Raw genomic sequence first — 22,520 nt, 5'->3', positions numbered from 1 at the left:
CACAAAGACGCGACACAAATATTGTGTTGTTTCATCATTTAGGTAGTCAAAAGTCAGAAGGAACTGCACAGTTTGCAAGGTCCTTTACACGTGGTCATTAAAACTGAACAAGTATGGTAATATAAATGCAGGCATTAAAGTCTCAACATTCTAAAGTTGAAAATATGAAAACTTTGTTTCTTCATCTTTCATTTACATGGTTAGATATCGGGACCTTACTATAGAAATATTTAGTTACTATGTATGGTTGTCCCAGAAAATAATGGAGCTTCAGAAAGTACAAAAGGTGTCAAAATCTGTAGTTGGCTTTGTCAGATGCTTTTCTAGCTTATTTCAATTCTTCATCCATAGTAACCAAGTCTTTTAACCCTAGCAAACTTTCTTGGGTCCTTTCAAATTAAGAAGACAATATCATCAACTTGTACTTGATCTGATCGTCCAATTGGTGTTGGAAGTTCATGATTGCATTGATGAACTCTATAACAAGATTTTCAGGAATATCCATCGGCTCATTGTAAGGATTCTGATAATACCCAAGCCCATACATCAAACATCATAATTCTTTAGGAAACAGTCTTTCTTTTACAAGATCCACCTTCTGCTCCTTCTTCATTTTCTTCCTCAGAGAAGTGATTTTCTGCCCCATTTTCTCAAGGTCATTTTTGTTCTTCAAGTCTGTCCTTGATGTCTTGCCAGTACTATTCAGATCAGGAGTCAGTTGACTCTGATGCCAGGTTTGGGACAGAATGGTTATAAAGTCTCTCCAAGTCATTGCTGACAGAGACTGCAGCTGGTGCTGGTGTCACGACAGGAGCAGAAGAATCACAGCCTAAAAGGATATCTGCGTCACTCCCTCCGTGGTTAGAATTGGAACAGCTGGTGAGGCAACATCCTTGGAGGATGGAGGGGAAGAGTAACTTGCCTCTAGATGGGGTTGGGAGTAAATTGAGACCTCCAGTCCTGTCTCTTGCAGTCCTGAGCTTAGAAACCTCTCCTCCTCCTCCTCCTCCTCCTCCTCATCATCATCATCATCTCCATCATCTCTTTCTCTGTTTTAGAGAAGAGCTTCGCTATGTTGCCAAGGCTGGAGTACAGTGGCCATTCACAGGCATGGTCATGACACACTACAGTCCCCAACTCCTGGACTCAAGTGGTCCTCCTGCCTCAGCCCGCAGCTGGGACTACAGGTGCATGCCGCTGCACCTGGCTGAAGCACATCATTCTTTGGTTGTAATGTTCCCATTACTCAGCTTGATGGTCTGTCTTTCCTTAAAGCCCAGATCCAACTTGGGGTGAGTGTTCATTTCAAGAGATCCTTTGGCCATCTCAGATACCTGTTTTATCCATTTAAGGTGCTTTTTCAGGAAGAAATTAAAGTCAAAGGCATCACCCTCATCTGTGAAGCCAATGCCAATGAAAGCACTATACCTGCTTAGTGTCATCCTAGAACCACATTACAAAGTAGAAGCTGTAATCTTTCACTGTCTCAGCAGTGTCAGCATATTGTTCTACTGGTGCCTGAGCAAAGAGCTCTCCTGATATTTTACACTTGAGTTGACATAGGCAGTCTTCTCTTTTGAAGACTAAGCAGGCTGGTCCACATTCCAGCCTGTAGCCATTGTTGGAGGCCTGGGGCAGAATCTAGCTGACATTGACACCAGCTAGGATAGGCTCGTACTGTGCCTTGGCCGCCATCTTGGCTCTGCCCTTTGTGCCCTCCAGATGACGTTGGGCATAAATTGAGGCCTCCAGTCCAGTCTCTTGCAGTCCTGAGCTTAGAAACATCTCCACCTCCTCTTCCTTGTCATCATCATCTCTTTCTGTCTTTCAGAGAAGCGCTTTGCGATGTTGCCAAGGCTGGAATGCAGTGGCCATTCACGGGCAGTCTAGGTTCTTTCTTGCTTGATTTTTCCTTATAATTTATTTGTGGAAAGAACTATTTCTCAGAATCTGAATTTTCTTAAAATGCATCCTTATGGTGTTAATACATTCCTCTGTCTTCTCCATTTTCTGTAAATTGTTAGTTGGATTTAGAGCAGTGATTTCCTGACTAAAAACATCAGCATCACCTGGGAATTGTGGGAAATGCTAATTCCTACTCATCCCAGAGAGGCTGGCCATAAAAGTCACCATCTTGGTGAGGCCTAGCATCTCAATTCTATGAAGTCACCCATTGAAAGAGATCAAAACAATTGGGGTAGACAGGGGTGAAATATTGGATGAGGTAGTGGTTGGTCTCTTGATGGCATGGTATGCCTGTTATTTCTACGTTTTTATTTCATATCAATGAAAATTTGGGGTTTTTGCGTAACAGATGGAATGCAAAAAAGATGGTGAACTTATGGTTTAACAGTTAACTTAGCTGATTTAATGTACTTTAAAAACTACATAATTACTAATGGTTTAGTGATCCCTGCCCTTGACAGAGACACGAGGAGAAAAGTGTTCACTCTCCCCCAGTGCTTAGACTACTATTTGACCCTTTCTAAAAGACAAGGGAGTTCAGATAGGGCAGACTGTCCTCTCTCAGATATTGGAGTTTTAGTTACCTACACATTTGACAGCCAAAGGCACTTGGTTTGGAAAGATCCTTGGCTGGGTCCTCTAGCTGCAGCCATGGCTAGTCAAGTTTCCATAGAGAGTACAAGCCAGGCTTGCCTTGCCAGAAGAGACCCTTCTGATCTTAGTAGAAAAGATCAGCCCAGGACTGGCCATCTGGCAGGTAATCAGGACCTACTCAAACAATTGAGCAAGGAACAATAGGTGAAACTGAACCCTTATGAACTCATGGGGTAAACTCTAAGCCTCAGTGAACAAAATCTGAGATAAATCACTTTTAACTCATCTTGGTACTCCTTTGTAAAAAGCAAAAAGCAAAGGATAGACTGTATGCATTTGACAACGTAGAACTGAAAACCTAGATATAATATATATTTACATTTTTAAAAATACCACACCATTTAACAAAATTTTTATACTTTTTTTTTTTTTTTTTTGAGATAGTCTCGCACTGTCGCCTGGGTGAGAGTGCAATGGTGTGATCTCGGCTCACTGCAACCTCCGCCTCCCAGGTTCACGTGATTCTCCTGCCTCAGCCTCCCGAGTAGCTGGATTACAGGCACACACCACCACACACGGCTAATTTTTTGTATTTTTTAGTAGAGACGGGATTTCACTATGTTGACCTGACTGGTCTCAAACTCCTGACCTTGTGATCCACCTGCCATGGCCTCCCAAAGTGCTGGGATTACAGGCATGAGCCACTGCACCTGGCCAGTTTTTATACATATTAACAGTGATATTGGAAATTTATTTTTCAGTGGAAAAAAATGCTCTCTATTTTGGAAAGTAGGTAGTTGGGCTCCTGTTTTAAATGAAGACATATTTGAAAAATTGCTGTGTAAGTTCAGTGAGGAGGCAAGGGCAGTGAAGGAGGGTAAAGAGACCAGAATGTACCCATTCCACTACCAGTGGACATTTGGGTTGCTTCCGAGTTCAGGTACCTCCAAACCATGCTATATAAATATCCTCCCTTGTTCATGTGCTTTGGCACACATATGCAAAAGTTTCTCTAAGGAGTTAAATTGCTTGGTCATTCCTCATGAGTATTTTCATCTTTATTAAATATTGCCACATTGTTTTTGCAGAGTGGCTGTACTGGTTTACAGCCTCATCAGCAGGATGGGTCCCCTTGGCAGGATTCCAGTCTACCCCTTTGGGGAGGAGGGTGTAGCCGGGAGAGAAATAAGGCAGGCAAGGAACAAGGAAGCCAGACAGGAGAACTCTGTTAGTGCCAAGCCAAAGAGTTCAGACTGTACTTGACTGCATTGGGAAGCTACTGACAATTCTGGAACAGGGAACACAATGCAAAAACAGGGTTTGGGAAGGTGAGTCTTTAAAGCTCTCTCTTGGTTTGTGTTGGGGGTTGGTAGCGATAGTGGTGGGGTTGGCTTAGGCCAGCAGCAGGACTCAAGCTCACAGGAGAGAGGAGATCTGTGGGGTGACAATACAAAGGGGACACTGAGCACATGCCTGGGGGCAGAAAACCAGAGCGTCCCAAGTCTCCCAACTCTTATCCTTAAATCAGCTAATTAGACACTCACACACTGCTGGTAGGGGTGTGAAGTGCTACAGCCACTCTGGAAAACACTGTGGCCTTATTTAACAAAGATAAATATGCACATACTGAATGGGCCACAAGTCGTAAAATATACCAAGCAAAACAAACAGGAAGAAAAAAAAAAGGAAAGAATCGTCAATAACATCAGATGTAATAGAGAGGTCTATCAAGCAAAGATCTGAAAAGTGTCCACTGTCTAATTGTCCAATTAGACAGCAGAACTTGGCAATTAGAACTTTGATGATGAGCTTTGCCACAGAAATGTTTGTAGACCAGTAAAGAGCAGAAATCAGAACACGATGGTTTGAGGGATGAGTGAGTGGTAAGAAAGGGAAACTAGGTGCGGGGCCTACTGTCAGGATGGTTGGTTGAGAACAGACTCAAGCACACAGAAACGTTAGTATGTGATCAAGCACCATGGGTCCCCTCAGCTGGATTTCAGTCTGCCCCTTTGGGAAGGCGGGTGTAGAATGGTGGGTACAGGGTGCATAATTTTACAAATGGTGATTTAACACTTGGGAAAAACAAGTTAAATCCTCATATTACACCATATAACAAAGTCCAGTTGGATTGAATATTTAAATATACAAAGCAATACCGGAAAATAACTAGTAGAAAATTAGAACATACAGATTTTCTATATAAAGAAAATTTATTTTGTATATAAAGTTGGGGATGGCTAAAACTTTTCTAAGATTGACAACAAAACTAGAAACCTTAAAGGATGATACAGATAAATTTGACTTTATTAAAATACACACACACACACACACACACCATATTAAACCTTTCTGTAAGAAAAAGAAAAAAAGACTGTAAACAAAATTGGATGACAAATGACAAACAGAAAAATATTTATAATTGGGAGGCTGAGGTGGGAGGATTGCTTGAGCCCAGGAGTTTGAGATTTTAGTGAGCTGTGATCACGCCACTGCATTCCAGCCTGGGTGACAGAGCAAGAACCTTTCTCTAAAAACAAAAAAAGAAAAAGAAAAATATAACATATGATAAGTAACGTTTACAAATAAATAGGAAAAAGAAGCTGGGCGTGGTGGCTCATGCCTATAATTCCAGCACTTTGGGAGCCTGAGGCAGGTGGATCACCTGAGGCCAGAAATTTGAGACCAGCCTGGCCAACACGGCAAAACCCTGTCTCTATTAAAAATACAAAAATTAGCCTGATGTGGTGGCGCATGCCTGTAATCTCAGTTACTTGGGAGGCTGAGGCACAAGAATCACTTGAACCTGAGAGGCAGAGGTGAGCTAAGATGGTGGCCAGTGCACTCCAGCCTGGGTGATAGAGTGAGACTCTGTCTCAAAAATAAATAAATAAATAGGAAAAAGAAACACATCAATAGAAACATATACATGACTAGGAAATTCACAAAAAATATAATTACCATGTTAAATCAACCTTAAGTAAAAAACTCGTTTAAGATGGCAAAGTGAACTGTTACATTTACTTCTCTTTACTCCCTAAGTCCAACTGGAATTACGTTTTTTAAATGAAAAAAAGTAAAGTATGCAACCTCATGAGAGAACTGGAAAAAAAAAAGTAAAAAGGAAAAATATCCAAAGCCGAAAAAAAAAACAACATTCCAAAACAGTGCTGGAATACAAGGAAGGGTTTACAGTACACTTATTTGGACCTGACGCCTAGAACTTTCCCTTCTGGGAGAAAATCCGCCATCCCCACTTCAGTCGCCTGGTTCATGTGGAACACTGAGGCTCAGAGACAGCAGAACTGGGGAGTGGCAGCAGGATATTGTAGCAGGTGGTGGCAATCAGGGGACTTCAGGCTGTGGTCTCACACCACCACCCTGCCTTTTCCTTTGCTCACAGAGAACATTCAAATGACTGTCTTTCTCTAGCAAGGTAGAAAGGCTCTCAAAGAAGTAAGGAACATACTTTGGTTAACGGCTAACCAGGCATTAGGGCTGGACAGGAAGACAGGCAGTGCAACAGCCAACTCCCAGTAGACACTAGACTCAAGGAAGAAAGCACAGTGCTGCCAGGGCAGATCCTCTTCCCTATTCCTGAGCCTGCAAACCTGTTCCCTTTGTGCATCCTGGAGGGACAGCCCCTGCCCCATACCTCCCTATATCCTCACCAAACCAGATGAAGCTCACTCTCAAATTCCTGTGTGAAATGAGAAACAAAAAAACCCCAAACCTAAAGTATCTGAAATAAATGTCCAAATGATTTGAACAAGACCTTGGTAGGTAGAAACCAAAAGGTTTCACTTGAATGCTTGGCAGTAACATCTCAACTGGTCTTTCTACCTGTGCTACAATCCACTGTGAAGCCAATTATTCCATTCTTGTACCAAGTCCCATTCCACATTCCTTTCACTTCAGACATGTTTGCTGATGTTTACACCTCTCCATAGAATACCCAGCCTATCTTCGCAGGCCCAAACCTTCATTTCCCCACACCTGCCCTGTGCCAGGGAAACAGCTCTCTAGTTCTCAGGATACTTATGCTATGTTCTCCCACCTCTTACATCTTTATTTTTTGTGGCTTCTTCCGTCTGCCTCAGATACCCCTTGGTAGTTCTGGTGTTCTAAATCCTACCTCTATCCTACCCCTTCACTGCATCTCCAAGGCCATTTTCTCCACGAAGCTTTTCCTTAACACACAGGGCTGGTAGGTAAGCCATGAACATTTGTGGAACAAAGTAATCCTCCAAACAAGGGTGATTTTTCTTTCACTGAACCCTTCCCTCACTTTATGCTTCTTTTTGGAGCCTCATACTCTTCTGAATTTGTTGAATTCCCAACCAGCTGGAAATTCCCTAAGGCCCGAAACTGTTTCTGGCCTAGGCTATGCTGCTCTTCCTGGGACTAAGGGGTTTCCTGGGTCAGAGATCTTCTGTGCTAAAACCAGGAATACCTCTGGTGACCCAGAATGTGTTGATCTCCCTAGTCTTGCCTGTCTTTGATTCCTTGGATTATTAACAGAAACTATAATGTTGGGTTAATGTGTTGTCTTGGGCATGGCCTCCGAAACATGTTCTTTCACATGTCTGCCACCAGCAGGCCCTAGATCCAGGAATGAGGCTTTTCCACTAAGGGAAAACTCCACGTGATCTAGGAAGAAAGTGAGGACATCCAACCAGAAGATAAATTTCTTATCTGAAACAGAAGGTCAACCCTGAAATAAGGAGGCTGAAGACCCTTAGAGAAGCCACAGAAGAGACTGTGGAAGAAGAGGGGCAGAGTTGCTTTTTAAATGGGGCTTCTAGCTCCTGCTTTTCTTCCTGTCTGTAAGTCTCTGAGCTTCTGTTCCAGCCCTGTAAGGTTGGGGATGAGAGTGTTCTCCCTGCTGGACTGTTGAGAGTTCAGTGAGGGGACATGTGTGCAAACACCAGGCCCCATGCTAGGTGTCCAGAGACGCTGCGCCTTCCTGGCATGCTCCTCTTCCCTGTCCCTCAGCATTGCGTCCCTCACTCCCTCCACTCCCAGTTCTCACTTCCTACTCACTGACTCTCTTCTTCCTTCCCATCTTCCTCCAAACTTCCCATTTTCCACTATGTCTCTCTCAACCATATCGTTCTCACTTAAACAAAAATGGAATTCATAAAAAAAGAGGCCAAAAGTCAGGATAAACCCAGAAAAATCACTGAGTATGCAAAGTTTTTCTTGCAGGGTTTGGTTTGTTCAAATGCCTTCTTTTTGTCCTTGCCCATATCCTTCTCCAGAGAGTCAGGATTTGGGGTTTGCAGAGCTGCGTGGCAGTGGCATGTGGAACATTCTCCTGAATCTCAGGCCCATGGAGAAAAGAGGCAAAGGTGCTGACATCTTTCCTGAGGATTGTCTGATTTAAAAGAGCTGATTCTCCCCCAGACAAATGCCTTAGCTTTATTGTGCTGGGGCAAGCTGAGCAGGCAAGGAATAAACCTCCCTAGAACACACTGATTAGATTAGCCAGTGAGAACCACTGAAGACACAGACATTAGTTTAAAAAACAGAAAAATGAATGTTACTTTTACAGTGGCTATGAATAGACAAAGACTTTTTGGTTTGAAAATAGTTGGTGAGGCAATAGAGGAGGGGCTATGTTAATAGCAGAGGTAGAAAAAACGAGAGGTGGATGGTTCCAACTGCAAGGTCCACCCTAAAGGAATTGGAGTCAGGGCCCAGGAGCCACAGGCCACTGCACTGGGGTGAGTAGAGTGGATTTTACATAAATAAAAGTTACAGAATGGTTGTAGGTTCTGGTGTGGAGATGTGAGTGAACCAACTGAATAGTATAGGCAGGTTCCCCAGCCCACTGAGAGTCAGGTGAGAATTTTATTGCTTTTTGCTAAAGGCCGGTACAAGACTTACAGCAAAGATAAGGAGTGATCTGATTGTTGAAATTAATCTGTAACTATTCCAACATAGCAAAGGACAAGTAATGGAATGACGAGGTTGTTCTGTAGTAGTGTTGCGATTTTGTTCTGCTCTGTCCCCCTACTCCAGTTTCCTCTGTGAGGGGAGCGTGTAGTGTGTGCACATCTGTGAAATGTCAGACTTCTAAAGTCAGGGACTGAGACCTATATCTAGTTGACCCCTGTGCAGAGGTCTAATTACCCCTCTTAAATGCCATGTTCTTGAGCCATAGAAGTCACAGTGGTTGATGGTACTTCACACTTCTTCCAATTCAATAAGGTTTACTTATGGTGTCTCCTCTGAGTCTTCTAGGAGTCCAGAAAACATTCGACTTGTATAAGAATCCACACTTCAACTAAGCTTTCTGGTTCCAAGAAGGCATCATTACCAAGGATTTGTTTCCTGAGGTCTTTAGGGAGTGAGAGGGAAGGAATGCATGAGAAACCAGAGCTAGTCCCCATCTCTCTCCCTAGAAGTGACAGACTGCATAGTTCTTATGTATCAGGAGTCCCGGAGATCAGCTGACTTTCTGAAAAAAGGGTCCTCCAGCCCGTGATGAAATCCTGACTTAGAAACCCAGTGCCCCTAGCTTTGTGGGCGTCTGTCCCTGAGAGATGGTGTTTTACTCTCCCTCCAAGCAGGCATCCCAGGATTTGGAATTCAGCTGTGAGCTCATGAGCTGAGGGATGTTTCCAGGAGTACCCTGAAGACCACCCAGGTACGCTGTCCCCACTTCCTTTATTTTGGATGGACCAGTCTAAGGAGAGTCATCTTTTCCCACCCCATTGATGGCACTCAGTGAGTGGCTTGTTGCTTGACTGAATGCCTGCCCACACCTACTCCAGTCAAGTTTATCTCCCAGGAGGGAGTAACCAAACACTTAGCAATGGAGACACTCATACATCTCTTTTACCTCCAGTGCACTAGAAGTAGGGATGGTGGCCATGTCAACAAAGGAGATAACTTTAGCACAAAGGATGTCACAAGAAACAGATAGTAGAGTGTGTTCTCCAATGTTATCATTTCCCAAACCAGAATCAACTGGTCTTGGGTTTCCTTCCTTCATCCTTCATCTGTAGAAAACTTTGTTTCTTGAGCTACTTGAGATCTACTTCCCTATTTCTTTCTTTTTTTTTTTGAGACGGAGTCTCACTCTGTCGCCCAGGCTGGAGTGCAGTGGCGCAATCTCGGCTCACTGCAAGCACTGCCTCCCAGGTTCACGCCATTCTCCTGCCTCAGCCTCCCTAGTAGCTGGGGCTACAGGCTCCCGCCAACACGCCTGGCTAATTTTTTATATTTTTAGTAGAGATGAGGTTTCACCGTGTTAACCAGGATGGTCTCGATTTCCTGACCTCGTGATCCACTCGCCTCGACCTCCCAAAGTGCTGGGATTACAGGCATGAGCCCCTGCACCCAGCCTACTTCCCTATCTTAAGAGGTGGGCTGTGTGCTGCTTCTGCTAATTTATTATCTCAGAAGTACGTAATTTGGACAATTTTATATAGTTTTGAGGACAGGAGCCCTGTAAGAGTCTCTTACTCAAAAATGGATTCCGCTTGGTTTGAGGTTTAATAGGTCATTGCAATGCTCCCTTCTGGTATCATAGGACATAAGCTGGGTTGGGTTGAGTCCCACTTTTGTGTCTTAACCTTCCTGTCCTTACTCCAGAGTGAGAGCAGCCCTGATGGAAAAACAAAATTACCATCCATGCCTACTTCCTTTCTGCCCCTCTTACTCTAAGTCTAGGCAATCTGCAACATCATTTTATATTGGACTTCCTAGATCACAGACTCTTTTTCAGGAAGAGTCAATTCAAGCCACCCAGGACTTATGATTCCTTGCTCTGTGTTGGGCACCGTGTGAGCACAGAAATGGCATGGGCTGCCTGATGTGGGACAGTCCCTCTTGGTCAGCAATTCAGTCAGCAGCCATCTCAGTGACCCCTGTGTACATTTGAGGCAGCCTGCCAGGCTGTGGGAACAGTGTGGGGTTAAACAGCACATGGTCCTTGACCTCAGAAAGCTTAAAATCCAAAGTCAGATAGAAGGTTATTTAACAGATGCATATTAATTTACAACTAAAGCTAATATTGTGCACTGTTCCAATGAACAAACATAATTTATGGGGTAAAATCAGAAAGCAGCTTGATTTTTGCTCTTAATGCTCTTTTACATTTATTATTTTTTTTTTTAAGATGGAGTCTCGGAGTGCAGTGGCACAATATTTGGCTTGCTGCAACCTCCACCTCCTGGGTTCAAGCGATTCTCCTGCCTCCTGAGTAGCTGCGGTTATAGGCACATACCACCATGCCTGGCTAATTTTTGTGTTTTTAGTAGAGATGGGGTTTCACCATATTGACCAGGCTGGTCTTGAACTCCTGACCTCAGGTGATCCACCCACTTCGGCCTCCCAAAATGCTGAGATTACAGGCATGAGTCACTGCACCCAGCCTCTTTTACATTTATTCTGTGGGACTAGCTCTTGCTTTGCCCCTGAATGAAATTTAGGCAAGTCACAAGATTGTTCCAGCCACCCTTGGTCTCAGTCTCATTTTAATGATTATAATTTCCAGCCCTATCTAATGATGCCACTTCAATCCTGACTTGGAGTGGAGCCTCTTCTGGTGCTGCTAAAGAACAGAGGCCCATGGTGGATGGTGGTCTGGATGGGGAGTCCCTGGTTTCCATTCTTCCTCACTCATTTAGCTAACCAGGGTCCTCAACCCCTTCAGGGTTGTTGCCTGGAAGAGAAGAGGCGAGAGGAATAGGAAAACTACATGTTTGTGATCTCCAGCTCACCAGTGGAACATGGTGATTGTTTTACAGGTTCCTGCTGTAACTCCTCTTTTATTCCCCTCAAAGGCCAACTTTCTCCACCCCGTCACAATCCCTTTCGTACACCCGCCCCATTTATCTCATCCTCATGGCCCCATGGGAATTTCTCTGCTTCTGCCCCCACCCATCATCTCTTTCCTGACCACTTCTCCTCCATCTTGGATGAAGCTACCCTCTTCCCCTGGTCCTGGTTCAGCCTTTCATCCCTGCTCAGAAACATGAACTCCCAAAAAGCCAGCCAGCAAAGCAGAGCAGGTCTAAATGCCAGAATTTGGAGAACAAAAGCCCTTTTTTGGATAGGACTGTTCTTTGTTGTTGCTCATACAACACAGCTCTTTGTGATTAATCTACGTTTAACATAGCTCCTATCAAAGTGATAAAGGAATATTTTTATTTCTTTATCTGATTTTCTTTACATGATTTCCTTTTATGGCAAAATAAGCATAAGATTGACCATTTTAACTATTTTTGAATGTACAATTCAGTGGCATTAATTATATTCACATTGTTGTATAATACAACCATCACCACCATCCATTTCCAGAACTTTTTCATCATTCCTGACTGAAACTTGGTACCCATTAAACATTAACTCCCCATTTCCCACTGCCCCAGGCCCTAGTAGCCATTAATCTACTTTCTGTATCTATAAATCTGACAATTCTAGGTACCTCTAGAAGTGGACTCATACGGTATTTGTCCTTTTGTGTCTGGCTTATTTCACTTAGCATGATGTCCTTAAGTTCATTCATGTTGTAGCATGTGTCTGAATTTCATTCCTTTTTAAGGCTAAATCGCGATTGTATGTATATACCACATTTTATTTGTCCATCTGTCGATGAATACTTAGGTTGTTTCCACCTTTTAGCTATTGTGAAGAATGCTGATATGCACATTGGCATATAATTCAAGCTATCTGTTTGAATCCTGGCTTTCAGTTTTCTTGGGTATATACCCAGAAGTGGAATTTATTTAATTGTTCTTGAATAGGGAATACCTCTGCATGGTGGACAGTATAAAAGGTACAAGAAGTCATAGAGTTCCCTGAGCCCCGACCTCCAAGTTCCCCTTCCAGGAAGCATCACTGTAACCAGTTTCTGACCAGTTTCTGTGACCTCTTCCCTGGAGAGACCATACCGTACCCATAGGCATCCTCTACACAGGCATGATGACAGCCATAAGCACTCTTCTACACTTTCCCTTTTTCCTACTTAACAATATTTCTTTTTAAAAAATTTAAAAACCTTTTAATTTTTTTATTTAACTTTTATTTTAAGTTCAGGGGTACATATGCCAGATATGCAGGTTTGTTACATAGGTAAATGTGTGCCATGGTGGTTTGCTGTCACCTAGATATTAAGCCCAGCAGATATTAGCTGTTCTTCCTGATGCTCTCCCTCCCCTAACAATATTTCTAAAAAAATCACTCAATAGCACCATTTAAAGAATATCCCATTCTATTTAAAAGTTTCATGGCTTTCCAAAGTAGAGACAAAACTTGTTTTTCTTTCTTTTTTTAAAATCAGTCCTTTATTCATGGACATTCAGGTTGTTTCCAATGTTTTGCCACCATGAACAATGCTCTGATGATAACAGCCAGCATTTCCTGAATGCTTACCATGTGCCGGGCCCTTGTTAAAATCCTTCCCATGTATCCTTTAATTCTCACTATAACTGTGACATAAGCACAGGGAGGTGAGTAACTGTCCCAAACCACATCTCTGTTTTTGTCCACAGGTGGGAGTGTAAGATAACTTTCCAGATAAAGAGTTGCTGTTACCAAAAGGTATGTCCATTTCATTTATTTATTTATTTATTTTTGAGATAGAGTCTTGCTCTGTCACCCAGGCTGGAGTGTGCAGTGGTGCAATCTGGGCTTACCACAACCTCTGCCTAACGGGTTCAAGCAGTTCTCATGGCTCAGCTTCCCAAGTAGCTGGGACTATAGCCACCACGCCTGGCTAACTTTTGTATTTTTTTAGTAGAGCTGGGGTTTCACCATGTTGGCCAGGCTGATCTTGAACTCCTGGCCTCAAGTGATCCACCTGCCTCAGCCTTCCAGAGTGCTGGGATTACAGGCGTGAGCCACTGCACCTGGCCAGGTATGTCCATTTTAAAGTTATATAAATACAGCCAAACCGGCCCCATCAAGGCTGTGCTTATCTGCATCTCACTTGCAAGTAGATGTATGAGGGCCCGTTGCCCTCTTCTCTCACTGTTGGAAAATTTCTTGATATCTGCCAATCTGAAAGTTATTTCATTGTGGCTCAGATTTGCATTCTTTTTCTTTAAATGAATGAAGTTGAGCATGTTTTCAAATGTTTAAAGGCCATTTGTTTTATAATGGGGTTTTAAAAACTTGATAAAATGCTTCAACTGTTGACCTAGAATAATCAATGGACAAGGTAGCCTGGAATCCTTTACATTTTAATTTTACTTGTAGATTTTTTAAATAGTTAATACAGTTACAAGATTCAACATTTGAAAAGAATACAAGAGTAGAGACAAACCCCATCCGTGTGTCTCCCCAGTGCCCAATTCCTGTCCCCAAACACAATCAGGCCTCCATTTGCCTCCATTTCTCCCTCTTGTGCCTATGGTCAAAACCTGGGCCACACCATTATCCTTAGCTGCTCCATCTCTGAAATATTAAATTCAAACATTCCACTCTGATCTCGCCACTGTCCTCTTAACTACCCAGCACCTGACCCTCTCTTGACGCCCCACCTGCCCTTTACCTTGCCTTCCTTTCCCATCCACCTGAGGTTCTCTGCCCTCCAGAGGCTCCACGTCGGGTCCCACTGGCCTCCAGCCACACCTGCCTGGAAAGCCTTACTTTCTGTTTCACGATACCTAGTTCAGAGTCAGCCCACCCATGGGATCACTCTCATTTAAAGATCTTAAGCAGAGTAACCACTTAATTTACTGCTCAAACTGGGACTCTTTTGAGAATGAAAGGAGCACGACCAATTATGAAGGCAAGACAATAGGGGCAGATGATTACTGTCCAAGGCAGATCGGGTGCAAATTCAGCTCAATCCTAAGGAACAAATTACCTTTAATTTCAGAGCAGAGATCAATAATATGTGCTGAGGCCCACAAATGATTTTAAGTTGCTGCCTTTGTTCACTGCCCAATCTTCTCTTCTAAATGGATTTTTTAAACAGTGCATTTCCCCAACACTATTTTCTTAAAAATCTATCCTTTACGAGTTTTAGCCCCTAAACTCAAGTGTGTAACAAAAATTAGTTTGTTTATAAAATTCTCCTTCTGCCGGGTGCGGTGGCTCAAGCCTGTAATCCCAGCACTTTGGGAGGCCGAGATGGGCGGATCACGAGGTCAGGAGATCGAGACCATCCTGGCTAATACGGTGAAACCCCGTCTCTACTAAAAATACAAAAAACTAGCCGGGCGAGGTGGCGGGCGCCTGTAGTCCCAGCTACTCGGGAGGCTGAGGTAGGAGAATGGCGTAAACTCGGGAGGCAGAGCTTGCAGTGAGCTGAGATCCGGCCACTGCACTCTAGCCTGGGCGACAGAGTGAGACTCCGTCTCAAAAAAATAAATAAATAAATAATAAAATAAAATTCTCCTTCATCTATACTTGAGCCCCACTCTTTAAAAAGGTGCTGACCCTTAATCTCAGTCAGTTCTGAGTTTCCTTTGCAGTTTCCATTTTGGATTTGGGGTGGGGTGGAGTGCAGGGTTCTAGACTCTCAGTGACCTACAAAGGGTCCTGCCCTTGATGTCATCTCTCCTTGTCCCATCCGGTCCTGGTGCCTGCAGGTTATTGTGGAGGTCTAAGTCTCTCTCCACCTCTTCAAGCAGCCTCAGGGAGCTTGCCTAGGGTCCCTTTGGCCTAGATATACCCAGTAGCCATTCTATTCTCTGCTCTCAGATCCACAGATTGTGAAGGATGCTGCTTTCTCGGTGGGGCTCAGCCCAGGGAGCAGGGATTGGGACTTCAACCTCCAGGACCTAGCAAAGTCAATGTTTCTCAACTTCCCTCCAGCCCTTGTCCTTGCCCTGGGGATTCTTCTTGGATATAGGGGCAGGAAACGCCTTGATCTTTCTCATGACCATTTTCTCCCACACTTTGGTCTAGGTCTAGGCCAGAAGTCTTTTCTATTCCCCTAAGGAAAGAGGCTCCTTACCTCTTCCTTCTGTTTTCACACATGTTCCCTGCAGCACTGAGCAGAGAATGGCCTGGTTATTTGAGGCAGGGAAGGGAGAGAGGTAAAGAGAGTATCAGGCTGGAGAAGGCATTGACTAATATTTCAGAACATGATCTTGTAAGGCATATAAAAATATCTTATACAAGATGTGCTTCCTGTTTTTAACTATTATGATTTTATAATTTTTCAGATCTTGCAGGCAAGACTCCCTACTCCCATCCCTCAGGCCAGGGCAGCCAGTTATCAGCTGTGTGAACTTGGACAAATTATGTTATCCTCTCTAAGCTTTAGTTTCTTCGTCTGTAAATGAAGATAATAGTAGTTCATATCAGTGCTTCTACTTGCCAAGCACTGTTCTCAATGTTTCATGTATGTTACCTCATTTAATACTGACCATAAACCTGTGGGATAGCTGCTATCATTCCAGATGAGGAAGCCATTTCCCACAGTCGTAAGTAACTTGTTCAAAATCATGTGATCTCCTGCTCTTAATCACTTTCCCAACCTGTCTTTCATAAATATTAATAATGACCTCAGTCAGGCGTGGTGGCTTATGCCTGTAATCCTAGCACTTTGGGAGGCCGAGGTGGGAGGATTGCTTGAGCCCAGGCTCGAGGCTCGAGGTGGGAGGATTGCTTGAGCCCAGGCTCGAGACCAGCCTGGGCAACATATTGAGACCTCATCTCTACAAAAAAATTAAAAAGTAGCCTGGTGTGGTGTGGCATCTGCCTGTAGTCCCAGATATTTGGGAGGCTGAGGCGGGAGAATTTCTTGAGCCTGTGAGGTCAAAGCTGTAGGGAGCTGTGAGAGTGCCACTGCACTCTAGCCTGGGTGACAGAGTGAGAGCCTGTCTCCATAGTAAAGAAAGAAAGAAAGAAAGAAAATGACCTCTTGAGGTTGCTGTGAGGATTAATTGAGGTAAAGTATGTAAAGCTCTCAGCCCTGAGCCTAGCACATAGTAAAAACTCAATAAATTCTAAGCTCATACTTTAGCCATGATTTTTTTGGTCATTTTCATTCAAAATGCCCTTGGAATTGTATTTAAAAAATATATAAATGTCTGAACTTAAGCATATTTGCCCTATTCAGTTTTCCCATCCAGAAATATGATGTCTTATTATATGTTTCTTAGCAAAGTGTTGCCATGTGTCCTCATATAAAACATGCATGTCTAGGTGAGTTTATTTCTAGATGTTTTAGGGTTTTTGTTTTTATTGAAATGAAATCTTTCCGTCCATTGTATCTTTTGATCACACAGTGCTGGTGTCTCCAGGTTCTTGTTAGTTAATCAGCTCCCAGATGTCTCTAAAGGGATGTCTTTCCATAGCCCTCTCATTTTAGGTTGACATGAAGATCACTTGGCCCAGCCAGTGACATACGCTCTGACCAAGAGGCACAGGGGCACAGGGTGAGAACTATTTTTCCAGGTAGCTTAGGTTGGCTGAGGTGATCAGAGAACTGTCCCTTGGCTAAGGAAGTACAGCCTGGGGAGAGGGGAAGGAAGGCGCAGCCCTTGCTTGGCTGCATGCTGGTTCTGATTCCGTTTGGGGATCTGTCTGAAGAATGAGTTCCTAGGTACCCACATTTCCTCTGTGGCCTCAATGATTCCCAATTGTGTTTGCCAAATGATGGCTCTAGTGGCAGCTCTGCCAAGGCCCAAGATGCTTCCCTGGGCTCTGGGTCGCTTAAGTAGAGGGACTGTCATCCAGCAATGCCTCATTCTTCTCCGTGGGAGATACGTAATCTGTGGCGTCCCTGAATCAGCTCCCTGCCTGACTCCACTGAAGGCCTCCAGAGGGCAGCAGAGAGCAGGCGAGAGGGGAGAACAGGACTTGGTTCCTGGAGAAGCAACAAAGACGGTTCCGCTCCTGCAAGCTGCTAGGAGTACTGCTCATCGCCCTCCCCTCCTCCTCAGGATAGACATGTGAGCTTCTCCCTGAGGGTGTAATAATTATAATAATATTATTAGTTAATACTAACTATTCCCTGTGGGCCAGACATTGACCTAAGGTTTCACATTGATTCAGATAACCAGCGAGGTAGATATAATTATTATTTGAATTTTTTTCAGTTGAGGAAATTGCAGTGAAAAAAAAGGAGAAATTGCCCAAGATCCCACAGTTAGTTGAGTCAGGATTTAGACCCAATTATTTATGAGCCAGACTCTATTCTAGGTATCAGATACATCAGTGAATCAGATAAACTTTCTGTCATATTAGAAGGACAGAAAAAGTGAACAAATGAATGAATACATGATGTGGTTTTGAATAGAAATGCCACTTAGACAAATAAAGCAGAGTTAAGGACCAGAGAGGGGCATTTTAGATGGGCTAGTCAGGGAAGGTGTTCTTGGGTAGATAGCATTTGACCAAAGAGTTGAATACATGAGGTAACAAGTCAGGCTGAAGACTGGGGAAACAGTAAGTGCAAAGGTCCTGAGGTGGAAGTGAGCCTGGGGTGTTAGAAGAACAGCAAGACTTGCATCGTGGCTGCTGTAGAGTGAGCTGAGTCCATAGGCCACAGCAGCAATTGGAAAGTAGATAGGGATGGTGAAGAAAGAGAACTCCTCCACAGCATCACCTGGGCTTGGCCTCTTACAGTGTCTCAGCTTCTCTTTAACATATCCCTCACCTTTTTTCACCTTCCTGCAGAGTGCTGACACCATCACAGTATGTTCCCTTCTCAACCCTGGACACAGTTCAAAAGCAGCTAAAGCAGACAAGAATCTGGGGCAGCCAATATTGTACCACCTGCCAAAACTTGGCACAAACAATCTGGAAGCCAAAAATTGCACATACTGTAGTGAGTCTTGCCCAGCCTGTGGGGAACTTCTTGTGGGTAAAGGTTCTAGATAAGCCTGCCAGGGCTCCCAAATTAATCCTCGGTCCCACTAACAAGGGCCTAAGCCACGCAGGTCTCTCCAGGGTAGGAAGCTGCTATTTTCTTCACAGAATTTTGCCCCCATGCATGGTCCTAGGTCAGACCTACCTAAATCCTTCCAGATGTCAAACCCAGGTGGGGTTCAGATGGCATTTAGCCAGGAGATGGAAGGGAATCCATCCCAGTGAGCAGTCATCACCTTCCACCAGGTATCTGAAGAAAATGGAGGCACAGAGGTCAAACAGTCATCCCTCAGCATCTGCAAGGGATTGGTGCCAGGACCACCTGCAGATACCATAATCTGAGGATGCTCAAGTCCTTCACATAAAATGTGACCTACACAATCCTCTGTTTATCTTTTTTTTTTTTTTTTTTTAAGACGGAGTCTTGCTCTGTCGCCCAGACTGGAGTGCAGTGGCACGATCTCGGCTCATTGCAAGCTCCGCCTCCTGGGTTCACACCATTCTCCTGCCTCAGCCTTCCGAGTAGCTGGGTCTACAGGCGTGTGCCACCATGCCCGGCTAATTTTTTTTTTTGTATTTTTAGTACGGGGTTTCACCATATTAGTTAGGATAGTCTCGATCTCCTGACCTCGTGATCCGCCCACCTCGGCCTCCCAAAATGCTGAGATTACAGGCGTGAGCCACCACGCCTGGCCTCCTCTGTTTATCTTAAATCGTCTCTAGATTACTTCTAATACCGAATACAATGTAAATGCTATGTAAATAGTTTTTTATGCTGTATTTTGGGAGTATTTGTATTATTTTTATTGTTGTATTGTTATTTTTAGTTTTTCAAATATTTTTGATCTGCTGTTGGTTGACTCCTTGGGTTAGGAACCTGTGGATGTAGAGGGCCAACTGTACTAAGAATCTTCAGCTCCCTCTCCTGGCAGATCCCTGGCGAGTGAGGTGGGCCTATGTTGAGTGCTCCTTTTGCCTGAGTGAGAGCCTAGAACCAGAGACTGCATGCCCTAATCCAGGATTTCTTGACCATGGCACCATTGATAGTTGGGGTCAGATAATGTTTTTGTTGTGGGGGCCATCCTTGTAGGATGTTAGCAGCATTTCTGGCCATTACCCACTAGAGGCCAGAAGTACCCTCCCTCCAGTAGTGACCTTCCCTCCAGTGTAACCAAAGTAGATCCAGACATTGCCAGATGTTCCCAGAGGAAGGCACCCATGACTGAGGACCACTGGGGCCAGTTCTTTCCCCTTCCCCAAGACCAGTGCGTGAGCCTCAGCTGTTACCACTTTGGTAGTGAGGAAGAATTGACAGTATCCCCCAAGCATTTACTCCAGTGCCACAGCTGAGTGGCTGGCTTGGCATGTCCTTGGCTGTAACATGGAAGGAGGCCAGAGGACAGGGAGCAGAGAGAAAAGGGGTAGCCATATCTTCTCTCAACATTTTTTGGCTCACAAAACTAAACCACAGGGAAGGGCAGGGATGAAGTTGGCTATACACATCACAGGACTAGGTCTTTCTCTCCCTCCTCATCTCTCTCTCTCTTTCATGCACATACATGCACACACACACAAATGGACACCCCTCTGCCATTCTATGTATTGGCTTTGTTCTCTCCCACTGAAGACAGGCTTTCTCCAGAGACAAAAGAGAACTTAGTGCAGGAGGAAGAAGTTAATGAATGGGCTGATTTTGCCCAAGAGATTGGCAGGGCAGGAATAAGAGGTTATGGGTATCAATGAGAGAAGAGAGGAAAGGATTCATTATGATGTCCAGACCAGAAGGGGAAGTAAATGAAGCCATGAGGAGCTGGTATATGGGGAGAAGAGGAAGATGCTTGAAGATCAGAGGTCTTCATCCAGTTGAAAAGCAGGAAAGAAGGGAGTCAGAGCTTGGGAAGTTATCCTTTAAGAATCCCAATATCTGACCCAGAACTATCAATATATATTTATTTTGCTTCAGCGATAAGTTCACTTAGACACATAGAATCATAGGGCAGTAGAGCTTAAAAGAAACTTAAGAGATCCTTGAGTCCAACCCAGTCTAAGTGGGCTCTTTTATTAATTCTTCAGTGCTGGACTTTGAGAATGATACTTGTTCACAACTCCTCTGTCCTTGGAATCAAATGAGAAATAAGATATAGAAGTCAAGCAGCTGGGACTTAACATAAATTTATGACAGCTAAAGCTGATTGGAGAATGTAGTTTTGAATGTACAATTGGGCTTCCTAATTCTTTCCCTCAAAATGAAACTTATCTACCCAGAACTGGAAGATGCCTCTATCCCACAAGGCAAGAACCTGCCCTAGAAAGCTTGCCATGAAAAGAAGAGGAGAGGAGGGAAGCACAGGCCTTCTCTGGGGGGGCTGTTCCCAAAAGGAGAAAACCCAGAAGAACCTGAGTCGTGACATATGCCCATTTTATGTGCTCCAGTTCTCCAAGTGCATGAACCACTTATCCTCTGCTAGAAACCATGAGTTAGGAGGTAGAGCAGTAAGTGGAGAGTACTTTTCTCAAGGCTGCAGCAAGGACAGAAGTTCCCACTTTATAAGATGAGGCAAAAGTGCTTGGAGCGGGAGAGGTAGGTTTCCCCCTAACAAATGCCATTTAATAGAGCAACCTCTGCTCCAAGAACACTGAGGCCCAGAGAGGTGAAGTGATTTCCCACAGGTACCATGGCTCTGAAAGAATAAGGTTCTCCATACTCCTAATGGTGAAGTTTCACCATTTCACATGTGTAATCAAAGGAGGACAGGCTCTTCCACATTTATCAGCATAATAGCAACAAGAATCTTCTATTCCATCATGCACAAGGACTTCTAACTCCTTCCTTCATCACTATCACTGCCTCCACATCCCCAATCTACACCTTACCACCTCTATCTACACATCACACCCTCATCCACACCTCACCACTACCATCTACACCTCACCACCCTCACCTATACCTCACCACCTACACCTAAACCACACACCTCCATCTAGACCTCACCACCATCTAGACCTCACCACCTCCATCTAGACCTCACTACCTCCATCTAGACCTCACCACCACCATCTAGACTTCGTCACCTCCATCTAGACATCACCACCTCCATCTACACTTCACCACCGTCACCTGTATCTCACTACCTACACCTAAACTGCACACCTCCATCTAGACCTCACTACCTCCATCTAGACCTCACCGCCACCACCATCTAGACCTCACCACCCTCACCTATACCTCACCACCTACACCTAAACCACACACCTCCATCTAGGCTTCACTACCTCCATCTAGACATCACCACTTTCATCTAGACCTCACCACCACCATCTATACCTCACCAACCTCACCTATACCTCACAACCTACACCTACACCATACACCTCCATTTAGACCTCACCACCACCATCTAGACTTCACTACCCTCACCTATACCTTACCAACTGCACCTAAACCACACACCTCCATCTAGACCTCACCACCTCCAATATAGACCTCACCACCACTATCTAGACCTCACGACCGTCATCTATACCCCACCACCCTCACCTATACCTCACCACCTACACCTAAACAACACACCTCCATCTAGACCTCACCACCACCATCTACACCTACACCATACACCTCCATCTAGACATCACCACCCCCATCTAGACCTCATCACCTCTATCTAGACATCACCATCACCATCTACACCTCATCACCCTCACCTATACCTCATCACCTACATCTATACCACAAACCTCCATCTAGACCTCACCACCTCCGTCTAGACATCAGCACCTCCATCTACACCTCACGACCACCATCTATACCTCACCACTACCATCTACACCTCACCACCCTCACCTATATTTCACTACCTACACCTACACCACACAACTCCATCTAGACCTCACCACCTCCATCTAGACTTTACCATCACCATCTACACCTCACCACCCTTGTTCACACCTCACCACCCCCATGTATACCTCATACCTCCATCTATACCTCACACCTTCCCATCTATACCTCACACCTTCCCATCTATACCTCACACCACTATATACTGCCTCACCATCTCCATCTCCACCTCACACCTCTGTTTACAACTTACCACCTCCATCTACATCTCATCACTTCCATGTACACCTCACCACTTCCATTCACATATCACGTTTCCAGCTACACTTCACACCCCATC

At 44.3% G+C, this 22,520-nt stretch overlaps 1 protein-coding gene across 1 annotated transcript in view; it reads left to right on the top strand.

Moving 5' to 3' along the window:
- SLC4A5 (solute carrier family 4 member 5) overlaps window positions 1-22,520 on the top strand; it is a 140,714-nt gene that overhangs the window by 2,964 nt on the left and 115,230 nt on the right. Inside the window, exons 2-4 of the mRNA XM_033175145.1 lie at window positions 9,135-9,211; window positions 13,065-13,113; window positions 18,151-18,301. The gene's annotated coding sequence lies outside the window, so the exon portion shown is untranslated. The remainder of the gene's footprint in view (window positions 1-9,134; window positions 9,212-13,064; window positions 13,114-18,150; window positions 18,302-22,520) is intronic.

This window comes from Trachypithecus francoisi, unplaced genomic scaffold (genome assembly GCF_009764315.1).
Source record: "Trachypithecus francoisi isolate TF-2019V2 unplaced genomic scaffold, Tfra_2.0 Lachesis_group17, whole genome shotgun sequence".
NCBI lineage: Eukaryota > Metazoa > Chordata > Mammalia > Primates > Cercopithecidae > Trachypithecus > Trachypithecus francoisi.
Note: the sequence above shows the minus strand (reverse complement) of the source record. Positions and strands in the feature narration are given on the sequence as shown.